Source organism: Somniosus microcephalus, chromosome 34, assembly GCF_052327205.1.
Source record: "Somniosus microcephalus isolate GS21.2 chromosome 34, FLI_Smic_1.0, whole genome shotgun sequence".
NCBI lineage: Eukaryota > Metazoa > Chordata > Chondrichthyes > Squaliformes > Somniosidae > Somniosus > Somniosus microcephalus.
In genome coordinates this window covers 12,215,387-12,234,621 of record NC_141020.1, presented here as the reverse complement: position 1 = coordinate 12,234,621, position 19,235 = coordinate 12,215,387, and the positions used below count along the sequence as shown (strand labels likewise).

The 19,235-nt window shown below is 51.9% G+C and overlaps 1 protein-coding gene across 1 annotated transcript in view; it reads right to left on the bottom strand.

The window, feature by feature from the left end:
• The window catches only part of LOC147096771 (guanine nucleotide-binding protein G(I)/G(S)/G(O) subunit gamma-8-like), a 79,521-nt gene extending 60,499 nt beyond the window's left edge, over positions 1 to 19,022 (bottom strand). Inside the window, exon 1 of the mRNA XM_085973390.1 lies at positions 18,920 to 19,022. The gene's annotated coding sequence lies outside the window, so the exon portion shown is untranslated. The remainder of the gene's footprint in view (positions 1 to 18,919) is intronic.
• Between the last annotated feature and the right edge of the window lie 213 nt (positions 19,023 to 19,235).

The following is a 19,235-nucleotide window of genomic DNA, read 5'->3' as shown; positions in this document are numbered from 1 at the left end:
TGGTTGTGGGAGCTTGCTGTGCGCAAATTGGCTGCTGCGTTTCCCACATTACAACAGCGACTACACTTCAAAAGTACTTCATTGGCTGTAAAGCCCTTTGAGAGGTCCGGTGGTCGTGAAAGGTGCTATAGAAATGCAAGTCATTCTTTTTTAAGACGCTCCTTTAAACCTACCTCTTTGATCAAGCTTTTGGTCACCTGTCCTAACATCTCCTTATGAGGTGTCAAATTTTGTTTGTTGACGCGCCTGTGAAGCGCCTTGGGACGTTTTACTACATTAAAGGGGCTATATAAAGGCAAGTTGTTGTTGAGTGAGGGGTAGAGGCAAGTAGGAGGGAGAGAAACAATAGGAGAGACACAGAGAGAGGGAAGCACAGAGAGAGAGAGAGAGAGAAACAGAATGAGAGGGAAACACTGAGAAGGAGAGAGAGGAAATGGACAAATATAGAGTGAAAGAGAAAGGAAGAATAAGGAGATATCTTTAAGCTCTTTAAGAGGAGGGCGCTCGGGTCCCCGTAGGTTGACGAGTCGCAGCCTGGCACTGAGTTGGCACAGACCATGCCTGAGCTTGACACTGCTGTGCGAGGGGGGGATCGCACCCTCCCCTCCAGCCATCCCTTTGGATTATTGATGCGGCAAAACGATGCGTGTCTCCTGTCACTTCCCATTTGGCAGCGACACCAATCCCCTGCGGACAGGCTCAAAGTCTCCAGAGAGACGCACACTGTCGGCAGAAACGCAAGGATGAATGCGAGGTTATCCACTTTGGTGGCAAAAACAGGAAGACAGATTATTATCTGAACGGCAATAGATTGGGAGAAGGGGAAGTGCAACGAGACCTGGGTGTCCTTGTGCACCAGTCGCTGAAGGTAAGCATGCAGGTGCAGCAGGCGGTTAAGAAGGCAAATGGTATGTTGGCCTTCGTAGCGAGAGGATTCGAGTACAGGAGCAAGGATGTCATGCTGCAGTTGTACAGGGCCTTGGTGAGACCACACCTTGAGTATTGTGCGCAGTTTTGGTCGCCTTATCTGAGGAAGGATGTTCTTGCCATGGAGGGAGTGCAGCGAAGATTCACCAGACTGATACCTGGGATGGCAGGAATGATGTATGAAGAAAGATTGGGTCAATTAGGCTTATATTCGCTAGAGTTTAGAAGAATGAGAGGGGATCTCATTGAAACTTATAAAATTCTAACAGGACTAGACAGACTAGATGCAGGAAGGATGTTCCCGATGGCGGGGGAGTCCAGAACCGGGGTCACAGTCTAAGGATAAGGGGTAAGCCATTTAGGACAGAGATGAGGAGGAATTTCTTCACCCAGAGAGTGGTGAACCTGTGGAATTCTCTACCACAGAAGGCAGTTGAGGCCAACTTATTAAATATATTTAAGAAAGAGTTAGATATATTTCTTAAAGCTAAAGGGATCAAGGGATATGGGGAGAAGGCAGGGACAGGGTACTGAGTTTGGATGATCAGCCATGATCTCATTAAATGGCGGAACAGGCTCGAGGGGCCGAATGGCCTACTCCTGCTCCTATCTTCTATGTTTCTAGAGGGCGGCAGCAGGTTCATGAAGATTCGGCGCTGCTTGTCTCAAGATATTTTCATGGGAAGAAATCTACTTCTCGCTCCCCCCCCTCCCCTTCACTACCACCACCCGTCGCTACCCAAGCCCAAATTTTTTGTCGTCCTCACTTGTAGGTAACGGCTTAGAAATTGGACCGGAACAAAGAGAAAACCGGCGCTGAAAGGGTCCAATATGGCGAGCTCAGTTGGTACAGGGGGAGAACGCTGCGTGCCAACTTGGTTAGCGTGCCCGTCTGAAACCAGCGTTGGGGCCATTGCCTACACCAATGCCCGATTTGGGAAAATGAACTGCGACTGCCCGTCAGCTTTTCCTGGGCCGTAATGCAGCCAAAGCAGCCGAACTTAAACAACAACATGGCCCCCTCCCCTCCCCTCCCCTCCCCTCCCCTCCCCATCTCTGTAACCCCCTCAGATCTCTGCGCTCGTCCCATTCTGGCCTCTTGCACATCCCCCGATTTACTTCGCCCCACCATTGGCGGCCATGCCTTCAGCCACCTGGGCCCTGAGCTCTGGAATTCCCTCCCTAATCACATGTTCCTAATATCCCCCTTTATGTGGCTCAGTGTCCAATTTTTTTGAAATATTCGTTCACGGGATGTGGGCCTCGCTGACAAGGCCGGCATTTATTGCCCACATTAATTGCCCTGGAGAAGGTGGTGGTGAGCTGCCTTCTTGAACCGCTGCAGTAGCGGTTCGGCACAACTGAGTGACTCGCTGGGCCATTTCAGAGGGCAGTTAAGCGCCAACCACATTGCTGTGGGTCTGGAGTCACATATCGGCCAGACCGGGTAAGGGCAGCAGATTTCCTTCCTGAAAGGACATTAGTGAGCCAGATGAGTTTTCACGACAAGTCAATAGTTTTATGGTCACCATTACTGATACTAGCTTTTTAATTCCAAATTTATTTAATTAATTGAATTTAAATTTAGATGGTGGGATTTGAACTTGTGTCTCTGGATCATTAGTCAAGCCCTCTGGATTAGGAGTCCAGCAACATAACCACAGTGCTACCGTACCCCAAAATTCTGTTTGCTAATCCCTCCTGTGAAGCGCCTCGGGACGTTTATATGGTGTCAAAGACGGGATATAAACGCAAGTTGTGGTCGGGTTTATTTTCAGGGAATGTTCTGTGGCGGGGCGGACTGCAGACACCCGTGGGCCGGGGAGTGTTACAGAAGCCCTTCCACCGGGAGCAAGAAGGGAAGTTAGTCGATCTTCCTGACTCGAAGCTCCTTAAAAGCCCCAGCCGTGCCCCAACCTTGCCTCAGGTAACCTGGGATTATTTCGGGCTGACCCAGACTTAAAGGTCTGGCTCCTCCAAACTGGAAAATTCTGCGGTTTTTAACTTCCCTCCCCACACCCAGCCCGTCCAGACAAGACCTCGTCTGTCTTCGGCCCACGTCCCATCCCCCACCCTCCCGCCAGTGCTAGCTGAACTGTTTTTACTTCGTTCAGGCAGCTGTGTGTAATGCCTCACAGCTGGTTTGCATTCACATGTGTCTCTCTCTTTCACACACACTCGCACAGTCGCTCGCACACACGCTCACAGATCAAAGCCCAAAAGAAAAATTCTACCTCAGCTTTCAGGAGGGGCCATTTTATTTTCCTTGACAGCCCCGTTGATGTTGGGCCTACCCCAGCCACGAAAGCCTCAACACGGCCCTGTCGTCCGCAGGGAGAGCTGCTGGAAAGTTATCTTTTTGCTTTCCTATTTTAAAAAAAATATTTGTGTGATAACTTCTCACGTCAGAAACCGCCTGAAACGCCCCCACATCATCTGGCTGGGGTCGAAAGGGGCTTCAGCGGGCCTACAATGTGGCTTTCTGGTGGGGAGAGCCCAGAACAAGGGGACGTAACTTTAAAATCAGAGCCAGGCCGTTCAGGGGTGATGTCAGGAAGCACTTCTTCACACAAAGGGTGGTGGAAATCTGGAACTCACTTTCCCCCAAGAAGCTGTTGAGGCTGAGGGTCAATTGAAAATTTCAAAACTGAGATCGATAGATTTTTGTTAGGCAAGGGGTATTAAGGGATACGGACCCAAGACAGCTAGATGGAGTTAAGATACAGATCAGCCATGATCTCATTGAATGGCGGAACAGGCTCCTCCATCACCCACACACAGCCTGTCCCACTCTCAGATACCAGCTCCTCCATCACCCACACACAGCCTGTCCCACTCTCAGATACCAGCTCCTCCATCACCCACACACAGCCTGTCCCACTCTCAGATACCAGCTCCTCCATCACCCACACACAGCCTGTCCCACTCTCAGATACCAGCTCCTCCATCACCCCCCACACACAGCCTGTCCCACTCTCCGATACCAGCTCCTCCATCACCCACACACAGCCTGTCCCACTCTCAGATACCAGCTCCTCCATCACCCCCACACAGCCTGTCCCACTCTCAGATACCAGCTCCTCCATCACCCACACACACAGCCTGTCCCACTCACCGATACCAGCTCCTCCAACACCCACACACAGCCTGTCCCACTCTCAGATACCAGCTCCTCCATCACCCCCACACAGCCTGTCCCACTCTCAGATACCAGCTCCTCCATCACCCACACAGACAGCCTGTCCCACTCTCAGATACCAGCTCTTCCATCACCCACACACAGCCTGTCCCACTCTCAGATACCAGCTCCTCCATCACCCACACACAGCCTGTCCCACTCTCAGATACCAGCTCCTCCATCACCCACACACACAGCCTGTCCCACTCTCCGATACCAGCTCCTCCATCACCCACACACAGCCTGTCCCACTCTCAGATACCAGCTCCTCCATCACCCACACACAGCCTGTCCCACTCTCAGATACCAGCTCCTCCATCACCCACACACAGCCTGTCCCACTCTCAGATACCAGCTCCTCCATCACCCACACACAGCCTGTCCCACTCTCAGATACCAGCTCCTCCATCACCCACACACAGCCTGTCCCACTCTCAGATACCAGCTCCTCCATCACCCACACACACAGCCTGTCCCACTCTCAGATACCAGCTCCTCCATCACCCCCACACACAGCCTGTCCCACTCTCCGATACCAGCTCCTCCATCACCCACACACAGCCTGTCCCACTCTCAGATACCAGCTCCTCCATCACCCCCACACAGCCTGTCCCACTCTCAGATACCAGCTCCTCCATCACCCCCACACAGCCTGTCCCACTCTCAGATACCAGCTCCTCCATCACCCACACACAGCCTGTCCCACTCTCAGATACCAGCTCCTCCAACACCCACACACAGCCTGTCCCACTCTCAGATACCAGCTCCTCCATCACCCTCACACAGCCTGTCCCACTCACCGATACCAGCTCCTCCATCACCCCCACACACAGCCTGTCCCACTCACCGATACCAGCTCCTCCAACACCCACACACAGCCTGTCCCACTCTCAGATACCAGCTCCGCCATCACCCCCACACACAGCCTGTCCCACTCACCGATACCAGCTCCTCCATCACCCACACACAGCCTGTCCCACTCTCAGATACCAGCTCCTCCATCACCCCCACACAGCCTGTCCCACTCTCAGATACCAGCTCCTCCATCACCCTCACACAGCCTGTCCCACTCTCAGATACCAGCTCCTCCATCACCCGCACACAGCCTGTCCCACTCTCAGATACCAGCTCCTCCATCACCCGCACCAGCCTGTCCCACTCTCAGATACCAGCTCCTCCATCACCCCCACACACAGCCTGTCCCACTCTCCGATACCAGCTCCTCCATCACCCACACACAGCCTGTCCCACTCTCAGATACCAGCTCCTCCATCACCCCCACACAGCCTGTCCCACTCTCAGATACCAGCTCCTCCATCACCCACACACACAGCCTGTCCCACTCACCGATACCAGCTCCTCCAACACCCACACACAGCCTGTCCCACTCTCAGATACCAGCTCCTCCATCACCCCCACACAGCCTGTCCCACTCTCAGATACCAGCTCCTCCATCACCCACACACACAGCCTGTCCCACTCTCAGATACCAGCTCTTCCATCACCCACACACAGCCTGTCCCACTCTCAGATACCAGCTCCTCCATCACCCACACACAGCCTGTCCCACTCTCAGATACCAGGTCCTCCATCACCCACACACACAGCCTGTCCCACTCTCCGATACCAGCTCCTCCATCACCCACACACAGCCTGTCCCACTCTCAGATACCAGCTCCTCCATCACCCACACACAGCCTGTCCCACTCTCAGATACCAGCTCCTCCATCACCCCCACACAGCCTGTCCCACTCTCAGATACCAGCTCCTCCATCACCCACACACAGCCTGTCCCACTCTCAGATACCAGCTCCTCCAACACCCACACACAGCCTGTCCCACTCTCAGATACCAGCTCCTCCATCACCCTCACACAGCCTGTCCCACTCACCGATACCAGCTCCTCCATCACCCCCACACACAGCCTGTCCCACTCACCGATACCAGCTCCTCCATCACCCTCACACAGCCTGTCCCACTCACCGATACCAGCTCCTCCATCACCCCCACACACAGCCTGTCCCACTCACCGATACCAGCTCCTCCATCACCCACACACACAGCCTGTCCCACTCTCAGATACCAGCTCCTCCATCACCCACACACAGCCTGTCCCACTCTCAGATACCAGCTCCTCCATCACCCACACACAGCCTGTCCCCACTCTCAGATACCAGCTCCTCCATCACCCTCACACAGCCTGTCCCACTCTCAGATACCAGCTCCTCCATCACCCACACACAGCCTGTCCCACTCTCAGATACCAGCTCCTCCATCACCCACACACAGCCTGTCCCACTCTCAGATACCAGCTCCTCCATCACCCTCACACAGCCTGTCCCACTCTCAGATACCAGCTCCTCCATCACCCACACACAGCCTGTCCCACTCTCAGATACCAGCTCCTCCATCACCCACACACAGCCTGTCCCACTCTCAGATACCAGCTCCTCCATCACCCACACACAGCCTGTCCCACTCTCAGATACCAGCTCCTCCATCACCACACACACAGCCTGTCCCACTCTCAGATACCAGCTCCTCCATCACCCACACACACAGCCTGTCCCACTCTCAGATACCAGCTCCTCCATTGTAAAGTCTGTGGGTTGTATCGCGAAGTAATACACAGACTACAAGAGTAACTTAAACAGGACTTTACTATTCGAAGGTCAGGGCGAATCTGCCCAATAAATTCTGCCACAGCACTTATATACCGGTGTGGTCACCACCGGTATTACAGTATACATCAGCCAACATAAAGTAGTGCAACACCTAAAATAGTTCTCTTAAAGATGGACGGTTACATACAATAGTTCTCTTAAAGGTAGAATGGTTACATACGCTACAATCCTCCTTTTTTTGCTTACAACATACTTATTCTCCATTAAACATACATGTATTCAACTTCATGTAAAACAATTCACAGATATAGTCTCTGTGGAAAACAGTTCACAATTTCAGTCTCTGTGGAAAACAGTTCACAGATTTAGTCTCTGTGGAGGCGTCTCCTGTGCTTCTTAACTCAGTCCGGACAACGCCTCCGTGGTGTAGCAGTTCCCGGTGGTGTAGTCAGTTCACGTTGCTGGAGTGACTCATCCAATAGTCCTTCCCTAAACTTAACAGCTTGAACTTCCGTCACTTCTGAACCAGCATTGCTGACTTTTAAAAACCACTGGATTCCTTGGGAAGTTTTTCTACTTCCCACTGATTTGGCTCCATTCGGAGGGAGCACGTGCGTGGTCTGGTAGAGGTGATAATGGTTCAGATGGTCATTATTTTCTGCTTCGTCTTTTCCTTTTCTGCTTCTTGGAGACTCTCTGGGCTCCACTGTCAGCTGCCAGCTGCCTGCACAGTTCCTCCCGTAGTAGCGCCACCATCTCCCGATGTTCCTTAGACTTTTTGTGATTCATCAAGGTTTCTGCACTTTGGGAGTTTTCATCACAAGCTGGGCAGAACAGGTCCTCGTAATATTCGGTGTCGCTCAACAGGTCATGGTCATATTCGGTGTCGTCCTGAGCTAAGCCAGCGGGAGGGTCTTCTATTTCCTCCCTACCCAGCTGGATGTTAGCCAACTTTTGTTCCAAATCCTGACATCTTTCCTGAAGAGACTTCTTCATGTGTTCAGCTTCATCCCACTTTTCCTGGGCTTCCTGCAAGTCTTTTACTAATGACATCATTTGTGATTTCAATACTTCAACTTCATTCGGAGATTGATTGATCGGACTATTCAATCCCTCTACTGAAGTAGCTGTTTCAGCATTCTGTTGTTCTGCATTGACGTGAGTCAGCGTACTTTCGGCCTCCAAGAGCGGCTCTGCTGCAGTCTTCTCAGTCTGTGTTGCCACCTCAGCTATTTCAATAACTTTTGAGAGTTCCGAACCCCTTTTCTTTGAAGATTGAGGCTCGTGTTCAAGTTTTTCCCATTTCAGGGTCTTGTCCCTCAGCATATGAAGAAGTTGGCTGACTGTTAACTCTTCTGCCATCATCCGTTTCCCATTAGCTGCAGGGCTGTTTATAAACTTGCCCTGGGGCTCCTTTGCTGTTTCTACTTTGCCATCCTCCGCAGCCTCCACCATTCGAATTTCCACAAATGAATCGTCCGGTGATGCTGCACCCAACTTCAGTAGGAGCTCGGAAGTCATGTCGACCAAATCAGCCTTTTCTGCCTGCAACCTGCTAACAAGCGCCTTCAGTTGCTGCACATCTTGTTCCACCAGCTTAGAGCACGCCCCTTCAGAACCCGAATCAGCTTTGATTCGTTTGGCCTCCTCTCGCAGACGGTTTGTGCGCTCCTGCTCCCTTTTCTCCCTCAGCTGCTTCTGTTGTCTTTCCAGATTCTCCCATTCGGTGTCATAGAACTTTTTCATTGTTTTCATCTCTTGTTCGAGACGGCAACTCAATTGCTCTAATTGCTGTCGTAATTTGAAATAAGTTTGAGTTCGAGCTCGGTGTTCCTCAGTAATGTATATGTCTGTAAACTGAACAGACTCAGAATTCTCTGTCAAACTATGTTGTTGTTCAGTGGAGTTCTGTTCTGCAACTTTGTTCTCCTCTGGAGCATAAGCCTTTATGCACGCCTTCGTTTTTCCAACCTTAGTCAGCAAGTCCATTTTAGCCTTGTCTTTCATACTTGGGTTGGACTTATCGTCATCCGTTTCAGAGTCTGAGCTGATTGTCTGCACCGAGTCCTCACTCGTTATTGCTTTTAGGTAGTGCCATTCCATGTCTATTTTCTTGATCCACTCCCGTCCTAGAAGTGGTGGTCCTCCCTCAGGTAGTACATATAAGTCCATTCCTGGGTGTTCTTTGCCCCTGTCTCTCACCTTGACTCTTATCTTTCCCATGGGGTATACTTTATGCCCCATGTATGTCTGCAATACGAACTTGGTATCTCTCAAGGGTATATGTGAGAATAGCCGGTTGTAATCCCTTCGATTTATGACTGATAGGGCTGATCCAGTGTCCAACTCCATTTTTACTTGGACTCCGGCTATTTTTAGCATGACCCAGATAGTTTGTAGGTCAGCTTCCTTACTCACATTGTGAATTCTCAGACTACCCAGTTCCTGGCCGTTTGGGTCTGAATCCGAATTCTGTTCGTCTGAACTCTTCTCAGCCACCTTGTGTACTTTGTTGTACTTTTCCTGTGATGGCTTTTTTTTTTGGTTGTTGGTCTTCTTCCCTGACCGGCATACTTTGGCTATGTGACCCAGTTTGCCACATTTCCTACAGTCCTGGTTTTTAAACCAGCATTGGTTCTGGTCGTGTGTTGTCTTCCCACAACGATAACATTTCGTTGCACCCGAAGTAATTTGATCCACACTAAGGACCGCTGCCTTCAGCTGCATTTCCGCAGTTCCTTTCGCTGCGGCTTCGTGTGATGCTGCAATAAGGACAGCCCTATCAAGTGTAAGGTCGTTCTCTTCGAGCAGTCACTTTTGCGTTCCTTCCTTCGACAACCCGCACACGAACTTGTCTCGCAATGCCTCTGTCAGATTTCCTCCAAACTGGCAGTATTTCGCTAGCCTACGCAGTTCGACCAAGTATTCCGCGTTGCTTTCCTCTTTCCGTTGCGTTCTCGCATAAAATTTGAATCGTTCCGCCAACATCAGCGGTGTGGGGTTCAAGTGATCCTTCAGAACAGCAACAATATTAGCGAAGGTCTGATCCGCCGGTTTAGCTGGTGATAGAAGATGCCTCAATAGCCCGTATGTCTTCGCCCCCATTGCGTTTAATAAGGTGAGAGCTTTATCATCATCATCTATTTTATTGGCCTCACAATATATCTCGATACGTTCTACGTACGTGGCCCAATCTTCCACCTCGGCATCGAAGTTGTTGATGTTACCATGCTTAGGCATCTTCACTATCTCTCACTATCTCTCTGCGAAACAACAGAATTTCTCTTTAACTTTTTAACTTTTCCTCTTTTTTTTTTCAAAATGGTGGTTTCCCGCGCTTGTCTTCTTCCCCGCCTACTGGCAAAATGGCGGTTTCCCGCGCTTGTCTTCTTCCCCGCCTACTGGCAAAATGGCGGTTTCCCGCGCTTGTATTCTTCCCCGCCTCCGAAAATGGCGGTTTCCCGCGCTTGTCTTCTTCTGGTGGGAGGGTAAGCTTTGCCCTCGGGCGCCGACCGCTGGTTTACGGGGTTTGCGGTCTGTGCGCCGGCTTCAGTTTATTCTGAAGCGCGCGCTAGAAAAGCCGATCGCGTTCCTTGTTCCCCCCCCCCCCCTTCTTCTTTTCGGCAGGGGCATCCGGCGCTGGGGACAACCAGTTGGCGTCGGACAGATCCAGCTCCTGGTCCTTCACGGCAGCTGCTGCAAGCCGCTGGCCGGAACCTCGCTCGGTCTCTCTCTCGGGCTCTGTCTCTCCCGCTCGCGCGGCTCTCGCTCGCTCTCTCTCGGGCTCTGTCTCTCCCGCTCGCGCGGCTCTTCCTCAGCGGCTTTAAACGCCTCTCCCAGACCTCCCGCAGTCCGGTCCTTTCCTCCCCGGCTGCGGCTGATTCTTCGCGGGTTATTTAGTTATTTATTTATTTATTGCCTCCGCGCCTTATGATCCTGGTCGCAGCGCCTCGCAGCCTCGGTAGGTGCCGGCCTTTTTCGCTCCAATCGCGCCTCCCAGCCCTCTCGCAGTCCGGTGCTTTCCTCCCCGGCTGCGGCTGAGTTCTCCGTGGCTTATTTATTTTTATATCTTCCCGCGCCTTACGATCCCGGTCGCAGCGCCTCGTGGTCACGGTATTTGTCCGGCCTTTTTCGCCGTCGCGGTCTAGTCGTCTCACGACGCTCCCCAGCCCGCTTGTACCGCGGCTTCTGCTCCACGCTGCCCCAGTCTCAGCGCCTCTGGGCCCGACTTCTGTCCGGCTCCTTTCCCCCTCGACCGTGGTCGAGTGCACCGCCCTTATCCTCCGTTTATTTGTTTCTATTTTCCCTTTACTCACAGTCACCGTGGCCGACTTGCTTCTCGTGTTGATCGGCTCACTCACCACCGTGGCAGAAGGGACAATCCGTGCCTGTTGCTGATGGAAGACTTCGTGTTTGAAATCTTCCTCCTTTCTTGGTCTGCAGACTCGAGTTTTCTCTCAGCAAAACGACGAGGGCGGGTGCCTCTTCTCGACGCTCGTTTACTTCTTCAGAAGTATTGTTGCCGCAGGGTAAGATCGAACTCGTCGCCACTGTAAAGTCTGTGGGTTGTTTAGCGAAGTAATACACAGACTACAAGAGTAACTTAAACAGGACTTTACTATTCGAAGGTCAGGGCGAATCTGCCCAATAAATTCTGCCACAGCACTTATATACCGGTGTGGTCACCACCGGTATTACAGTATACATCAGCCAACATAAAGTAGTGCAACACCTAAAATAGTTCTCTTAAAGGTGGACGGTTACATACAATAGTTCTCTTAAAGGTAGAACGGTTACATACACTACATCCATCACCCACACACAGCCTGTCCCACTCTCAGATACCAGCTCCTCCATCACCCACACACAGCCTGTCCCACTCTCAGATACCAGCTCCTCCATCACCCACACACAGCCTGTCCCACTCCCAGATACCAGCTCCTCCATCACACACACACAGCCTGTCCCACTCTCAGATACCAGCTCCTCCATCACCCACACACAGCCTGTCCCACTCTCCGATACCAGCTCCTCCATCACCCACACACACAGCCTGTCCCACTCTCAGATACCAGCTCCTCCATCACCCACCCACAGCCTGTCCCACTCTCAGATACCAGCTCTTCCATCACCCACACACAGCCTATCGCACTCTCCGATACCAGCTCCTCCATCACCCACACACAGCCTATCGCACTCTCAGATACCAGCTCCTCCATCACCCACACACAGCCTGTCCCACTCTCAGATACCAGCTCCTCCATCACCCACACACAGCCTGTCCCACTCTCCGATACCAGCTCCTCCATCACCCACACACAGCCTGTCCCACTCTCAGACACCAGCTCCTCCATCACCCACACACAGCCTATCGCACTCTCAGATAACTGCTCCTCCATCACCCACACACAGCCTGTCCCACTCTCGGATACCAGCTCCTCCATCACCCACACACAGCCTGTCCCACTCTCAGATACCAGCTCCTCCATCACCCACACACACAGCCTGTCTCACTCTCAGATACCAGCTCCTCCATCACCCTCACACAGCCTGTCCCACTCTCAGATACCAGCTCCTCCATCACCCACACACAGCCTGTCCCACTCTCAGATACCAGCTCCTCCATCACCCACACACAGCCTGTCCCACTCCCAGATACCAGCTCCTCCATCACACACACACAGCCTGTCCCACTCTCAGATACCAGCTCCTCCATCACCCACACACAGCCTGTCCCACTCTCCGATACCAGCTCCTCCATCACCCACACACACAGCCTGTCCCACTCTCAGATACCAGCTCCTCCATCACCCACCCACAGCCTGTCCCACTCTCAGATACCAGCTCCTCCATCACCCACACACAGCCTATCGCACTCTCCGATACCAGCTCCTCCATCACCCACACACAGCCTATCGCACTCTCAGATACCAGCTCCTCCATCACCCACACACAGCCTGTCCCACTCTCAGATACCAGCTCCTCCATCACCCACACACAGCCTGCCCCACTCTCCGATACCAGCTCCTCCATCACCCACACACAGCCTATCGCACTCTCAGATAACTGCTCCTCCATCACCCACACACAGCCTGTCCCACTCTCAGATACCAGCTCCTCCATCACCCACACACAGCCTATCGCACTCTCAGATAACTGCTCCTCCATCACCCACACACAGCCTGTCCCACTCTCAGATACCAGCTCCTCCATCACCCACACACACAGCCTGTCCCACTCTCAGATACCAGCTCCTCCATCACCCACACACAGCCTGTCCCACTCTCAGATACCAGCTCCTCCATCACCCACACACACAGCCTGTCCCACTCTCAGATACCAGCTCCTCCATCACCCACACACAGCCTGTCCCACTCTCAGATACCAGCTCCTCCATCACCCACACACAGCCTGTCCCACTCTCAGATACCAGCTCCTCCATCACCCACACACACAGCCTGTCCCACTCTCAGATACCAGCTCCTCCATCACCCACACACACAGCCTGTCCCACTCTCAGATACCAGCTCCTCCATCACCCACACACTCAGCCTGTCCCACTCTCAGATACCAGCTCCTCCATCACCCTCACACAGCCTGTCCCACTCTCAGATACCAGCTCCTCCATCACCCACACACACAGCCTGTCTCACTCTCAGATACCAGCTCCTCCATCACCCTCACACAGCCTGTCCCACTCTCAGATACCAGCTCCTCCATCACCCACACACACAGCCTGTCCCACTCTCAGATACCAGCTCCTCCATCACCCACACACAGCCTGTCTCACTCTCAGATACCAGCTCCTCCATCACCCACACACACAGCCTGTCCCACTCTCAGATACCAGCTCCTCCATCACCCACACACAGCCTGTCCCACTCTCAGATACCAGCTCCTCCATCACCCACACACAGCCTGTCCCACTCTCAGATACCAGCTCCTCCATCACCCGTACACACAGGCTGTCCCACTCTCAGATACCAGTTCCTCCATCACCCACACACAGCCTGTCCCACTCTCAGATACCAGCTCCTCCATCACCCACACACACAGCCTGTCCCACTCTCAGATACCAGCTCCTCCATCACCCACACACACAGCCTGTCCCACTCTCAGATACCAGCTCCTCCATCACCCACACACACAGGCTGTCCCACTCTCAGACACCAGCTCCTCCATCACCCACACACACAGGCTGTCCCACTCTCAGATACCAGGAATACTACCATTCAACCAGTGGTCACTCCATCTGGATGCGATTACCTCACCGGATGCCAACCCAGTATTTAGGGACCGTATTTTAGTCTTCTCTTGCTGACACTGTCTGGTTGGGCCCAATCCCTTCACCTAATTGGGAGGCAGGAATGCCACCACTAACCAGTAGACTTAATCCACAGTGCCCATAGCCGTACCAAAAGCTTTCTTTTAGAATGATAGGGTGTCATCAGTAATTGGACATCAAGCTTTGGGTTAAATCACAGAGTAGCTTTCTCTCATCATCCACGTGTCTGAAGAAACGAACCACTTTTGCCCCACTTTTTCTTAACTCATTCTCGGGATGTGGGCACCCCTGGCAAGGCGGGAGATTTATTGCCCATCCCTCGTTGACCTTTGAACGCGTGGTGAGACTTCTTGAACCGCTGCAGTTCCCACACTTCATGAAGTGACGCCGCTGTTATGTGACTAACTCGTAACTGAACGTCCAGCATTTGGTCGCCACTCCACTCCCACTCTGACCTCTCCGTCCTCGGCCTCTTACACTGGACCAACAAAGCTCAACGTAAGCTCGAGGAACAGCACCTCATCTTTCAGTTCGGCACTTTACAGCCTTCTGGACTCAACATTGAGTTCAACAATTTCAGATCATCACCTCGGCGCCTATGTTTTCACACGGCAGCTGTTAATGAATTTGCCGTTCCCATTTACACCTCCTCTGGACCCATCTTTTTGTTTCTTTACTTGTCCCATTACCATCTCCTTTTGCCTCGCACCACCATCCCTTTTGTCATTTAATCTCTCCTGCCACCACATATCCGCAGCATAACACAGACCGCCTACTTCCACCTCCGTAACATCGCCCCTCTCCACCCCCTGCCTCAGCTCATCCGCTGCTGAAACCCTCATCCATGCCTTTGTTACCTCTAGATTTGAGAGTCGGGTCCACGTGTGGCTGTCAGCAGGCACCGTGCGGTCCTTGCGATCTGGCCTCAGTTGGAGGCCCTTGGATGCCAAGTCACCAATGCTCCAAGGAGCTCGCCCTCTCTTCCTGGCTGGCCTCCCACATTCCACCCTACGTAAACTTGAGGTCATCCAAAACTCAGCTGCCCGTGTCCTAACTCGCACCAAGTCGCATTCGCCCATCACCCCCTGTGCTCGCTGACTTACATTGGCTCCCGATTAAGCAGCGCCTCGATTTCAAAATTCTCATCCTTGTTTTCAAATCCCTCCATGGCCTCGTCCCTCCCTATCTCTGTAACCTCCTCCAGCCCCACAACCGCCGGGATATCTGCGCTCCTCTAATTCTGCCCTCTTGAGGATCCCTGATTATAATCGTTCCAGTATTGGTGGCCGTGCCTTCTGTTGCCTGGGCCCTAAGCTCCGGAATTCCCTGCCTAAACCTCCCCGCCTCTCTACCTCTCTTTCCTCCTTTAAGACGCTCCTTAAAACCGTCCTCTTTGACCAAGCTTTTAGTCACCTGCCCTAATTTACCCTTATGTGGCTCGGTGTCAAATTTTTTGTCTTGAAATACTCCTGTGAAGCACCTTGGGACATTTTACTACGTTAAAGGCGCTATATAAATACCAGTTGTTGTTGTTGTTGTTGTTGAGTCACCCCTATCACAGACCTTCCCTTTTGTTCTTTCCTCCCCTCCCCCCTCTCCCTGCCCCTACACTTGCTTAAAAACCTGTTCCATCTCCAACTTTTTCCAGTTCTGACGAAAGGTCATCGACCTGAAACGTTAACTCTGTTTCTCTCTCCACAGATGCTGCCTGACCTGCTGAGTGTTTCCGACATTTTCTGTTTTTATGTCTAAAGGTTTGGTTGCTCCTGGGGTGGCACCTGACACCTTGGTCGCTCCAGTGACTGTAAAGTCAGTAAAAGAACTTAAAGAATGGGATGCAAATAACCAGAGCACTAGAACACGAGGCTGCAGAGGCTATGCTGGGACTTCACACTACCGTGAGAAGATCTCACTTGGAGCAGTGTCTGGTCACCACAACATAAAGAAACCAGAGGGGGATGATGGGGGAGATCTCTCAACTCCGATATCCCTCTGAGTCCGAAGACTGTGGGTTTAAGTCCCCCACTCTAGAGACTTGAGCACAAAAATCTAGGCTGACGCTCCCAGTGCAGTGCTGAGGGAGTGCTGCACTGTCTGAGGTGCCGTCTTTCGGATGAGACGTTAAACCGAGGCCCCGTCTGCCCTCTCAGGTGGACGTAAAAGATCCCACAGCACCATTGCGAAGACAGATAGATTTTTGAATGTTAAGAGAATCAAGGGATATGGGGATAGTTCAGGAAAGATCGGCCATGATCTTATTGAATGGCGGAGCAGGCTCGAGGGGCCAAATGGCCGACTCCTGCTCCTATTTCTTATGTTGTAATGTTCTAAGATCTAGGGCATTCTTCCCGGTGTCGCGGCCAATATTTCTCCATCAATTAACCTCACTAAAATAGATTATCTGGCTATTTATTGCGAAGCTGTTTCTGGGCACGGTGTGCGCAAATTGGCTGCCACGTTTCCCACATTATGGCAGCGACCACAAAAGTACTTCATTGGCTGTAAAGCGCTTTGGGACGTCCGGAGGTCGTGAAAGGCGCCGTATGAACACGAGTCTTTCTTTCTTTTATGAGCCAATGTGGAAAATCTGGAGAAGATCAAACTCCCCAGCCCGAAAAGTAGCACGGGGGGGTTGGGGGCGGTGGGGTGGTGCTTTGAGCAGAAAACGCAGCAAGCTTTCGAAAACCGTCAATGGAAGAGAGACGGGAAACCAAGATTGTTGTTTTTATTCATTTTCAGGAAGTGGGTGTGACTCATCTCCCCTTCTTTGGCTCGGCATTCAGGACACCTCAGTGCAGCAACTTGGTACTTCATTATTTTTTTAACGGTAAAGCACCACAGAAATGCAAGACGTTACCGCCTCTGATGTCGACGTATCTTAAATAGTTTCTGACAGCATAATCTCCTTTTACAGTAAGTGGCCCCCTTCGCCCCAGCCCTCCCTTAGCTGATTTCCTGAGGCCGGTTATAAGCTCCGTCTTCGAAAATGGAAACATACTTCGGCAAAAGTAATCCCACACTTTGTTCAAACAGAAAGCTCCTGCTGTTTTGGCAGCGTTCAGCTCCAGCTTAATAACAGGCCTAACCGCTGGTGGTGAAGGGCTGGGCTGCTGGGATCGCACTATTCCTGCATCAGAACTGCCTCTCCGACAAAAAAAAATGACCTCTCTGTGAACAGGTTTATTATAAGAGCACCACCCCTGGTGATTAAAGGCTCCATGGAATTGTCTATAAAACCCTTGAGATTTATTACATTACACAACCAACTACACTTCAAAAGTACTTCACCTAACTATGAACTGCTTTGGGTTGTCCTGAGGCTGTGGAAGTTGCTGTATCGATGGAATTTTAACATTTCCAATTCCATTTCGCTGTCCATTATATTCTCCCCCTTCAAATACTTTTTTGGAACCATTGCGGTGCCGAGCAAATCAGGGAAGACTCAATTCGATCCCGGCCTGTAACATTAGTCGATCACACCCCAACAAGCAGTGGGTGGCAACAGATCCCCTTGGTTAGAAAGGGGGAAAATCAGCCAGGTTCCTGGATTTGATCACCGGTCTGCGATCTCATCTAACTGGGGAAATATTCCATACAAACTCAATTAGCGCTCAGAGTCCTGGTTCCTTGGGTGGCAGATGGGTTAGACACAGAGTAAAGCTCCCTCTACACTGTCCCATCAAACATTCCCAGGGCAGGTACAGCATGGGTTAGATACAGAGTAAAGCTCCCTCTACACTGTCCCATCAGACACTCCCAGGGCAGGTACAGCACAGGGTTAGAAACAGAGTAAAGCTCCCTCTACACTGTCCCCATCAAACACTCCCAGGGCAGGTACAGCACGGGTTAGATACAGAGTAAAGCTCCCTCTACACTGTCCCATCAAACACTCCCAGGGCAGGTACAGCACGGGTTAGATACAGAGTAAAGCTTCCTCTACACTGTCCCATCAGACACTCCCAGGGCAGGTACAGCACAGGGTTAGAAACAGAGTAAAGCTCCCTCTACACTGTCCCCATCAAACACTCCCAGGGCAGGTACAGCACGGGTTAGATACAGAGTAAAGCTCCCTCTACACTGTCCCATCAAACACTCCCAGGGCAGGTACAGCACAGGTTAGATACAGAGTAAAGCTCCCTTTACACTGTCCCATCAAACACTCCCAGGGCAGGTACAGCACGGGTTAGATACAGAGTAAAGCTCCCTCTACACTGTCCCATCAAACACTCCCAGGGCAGGTACAGCACGGGTTAGATACAGAGTAAAGCTCCCTCTACACTGTCCCATCAGGCACTCCCAGGGCAGGTACAGCACGGGGTTAGAAACAGAGTAAAGCTCCCTCTATACTGTCCCATCAAACACTCCTGGGGCAGGTACAGCACAGGTTAGATACAGAGTAAAGCTCCCTCTACACTGTCCCATCAAACACTCCCAGGGCAGGTACAGCGCAGGTTAGATACAGAGTAAAGCTCCCTCTGCACTGTCCCATCAAACACTCCCAGGGCAGGTACAGCACGGGTTAGATACAGAGTAAAGCTCCCTCTACACTACCCATCAAACACTCCCAGGGCAGGTACAGCACGGGTTAGATACAGAGTAAAGCTCCCTCTAAACTGTCCCATCAAACACTCCCAGGGCAGGTACAGCACGGGTTAGATACAGAGTAAAGCTCCCTCTACATTGTCCCATCAAACACTCCCAGGGCAGGTACAGCACGGGTTAGATACAGAGTGAAGCTCCCTCTACACTGTGCCAACCTTTGATGAGCACCCCCTGCCCCTACTGTGCAAGTTGTGCCATTTACGCCGTTGCCGAATAGCCAGCCTGCGGGTTCTCTGCGTGCGGGTGCCATGGCTGTACTGAGGGCTTCATGCGGTGGTTTGCACGCGATTGACCAACACTTGCCTGATCGAGGAGCAGGAGAGGCAGTGAGCCCTGTCAGCACGAGCAGCGAGTCGCCTGCAGTCTCTGCTGAAATGGAGGCTGGTCCCAAAACACTTTTGGAAGTTCAACTCTTTAACCTCTGGAGCCAAACACCAGTCAGAGCCAAAATCAAAATGAGCATTGTGTGTGGCCTCGGCTCCTCTCCCTCTCATGCTCAGTGCCGTCTATATAGGCTGCTTACACATTCGACCCCTCACTCACATCAGCCCCTCCATATCTCTGAATAAAGACCCTGCAGTGTTGTGTGAACGAGTTTTCTGTCCCACCTAACACGTTG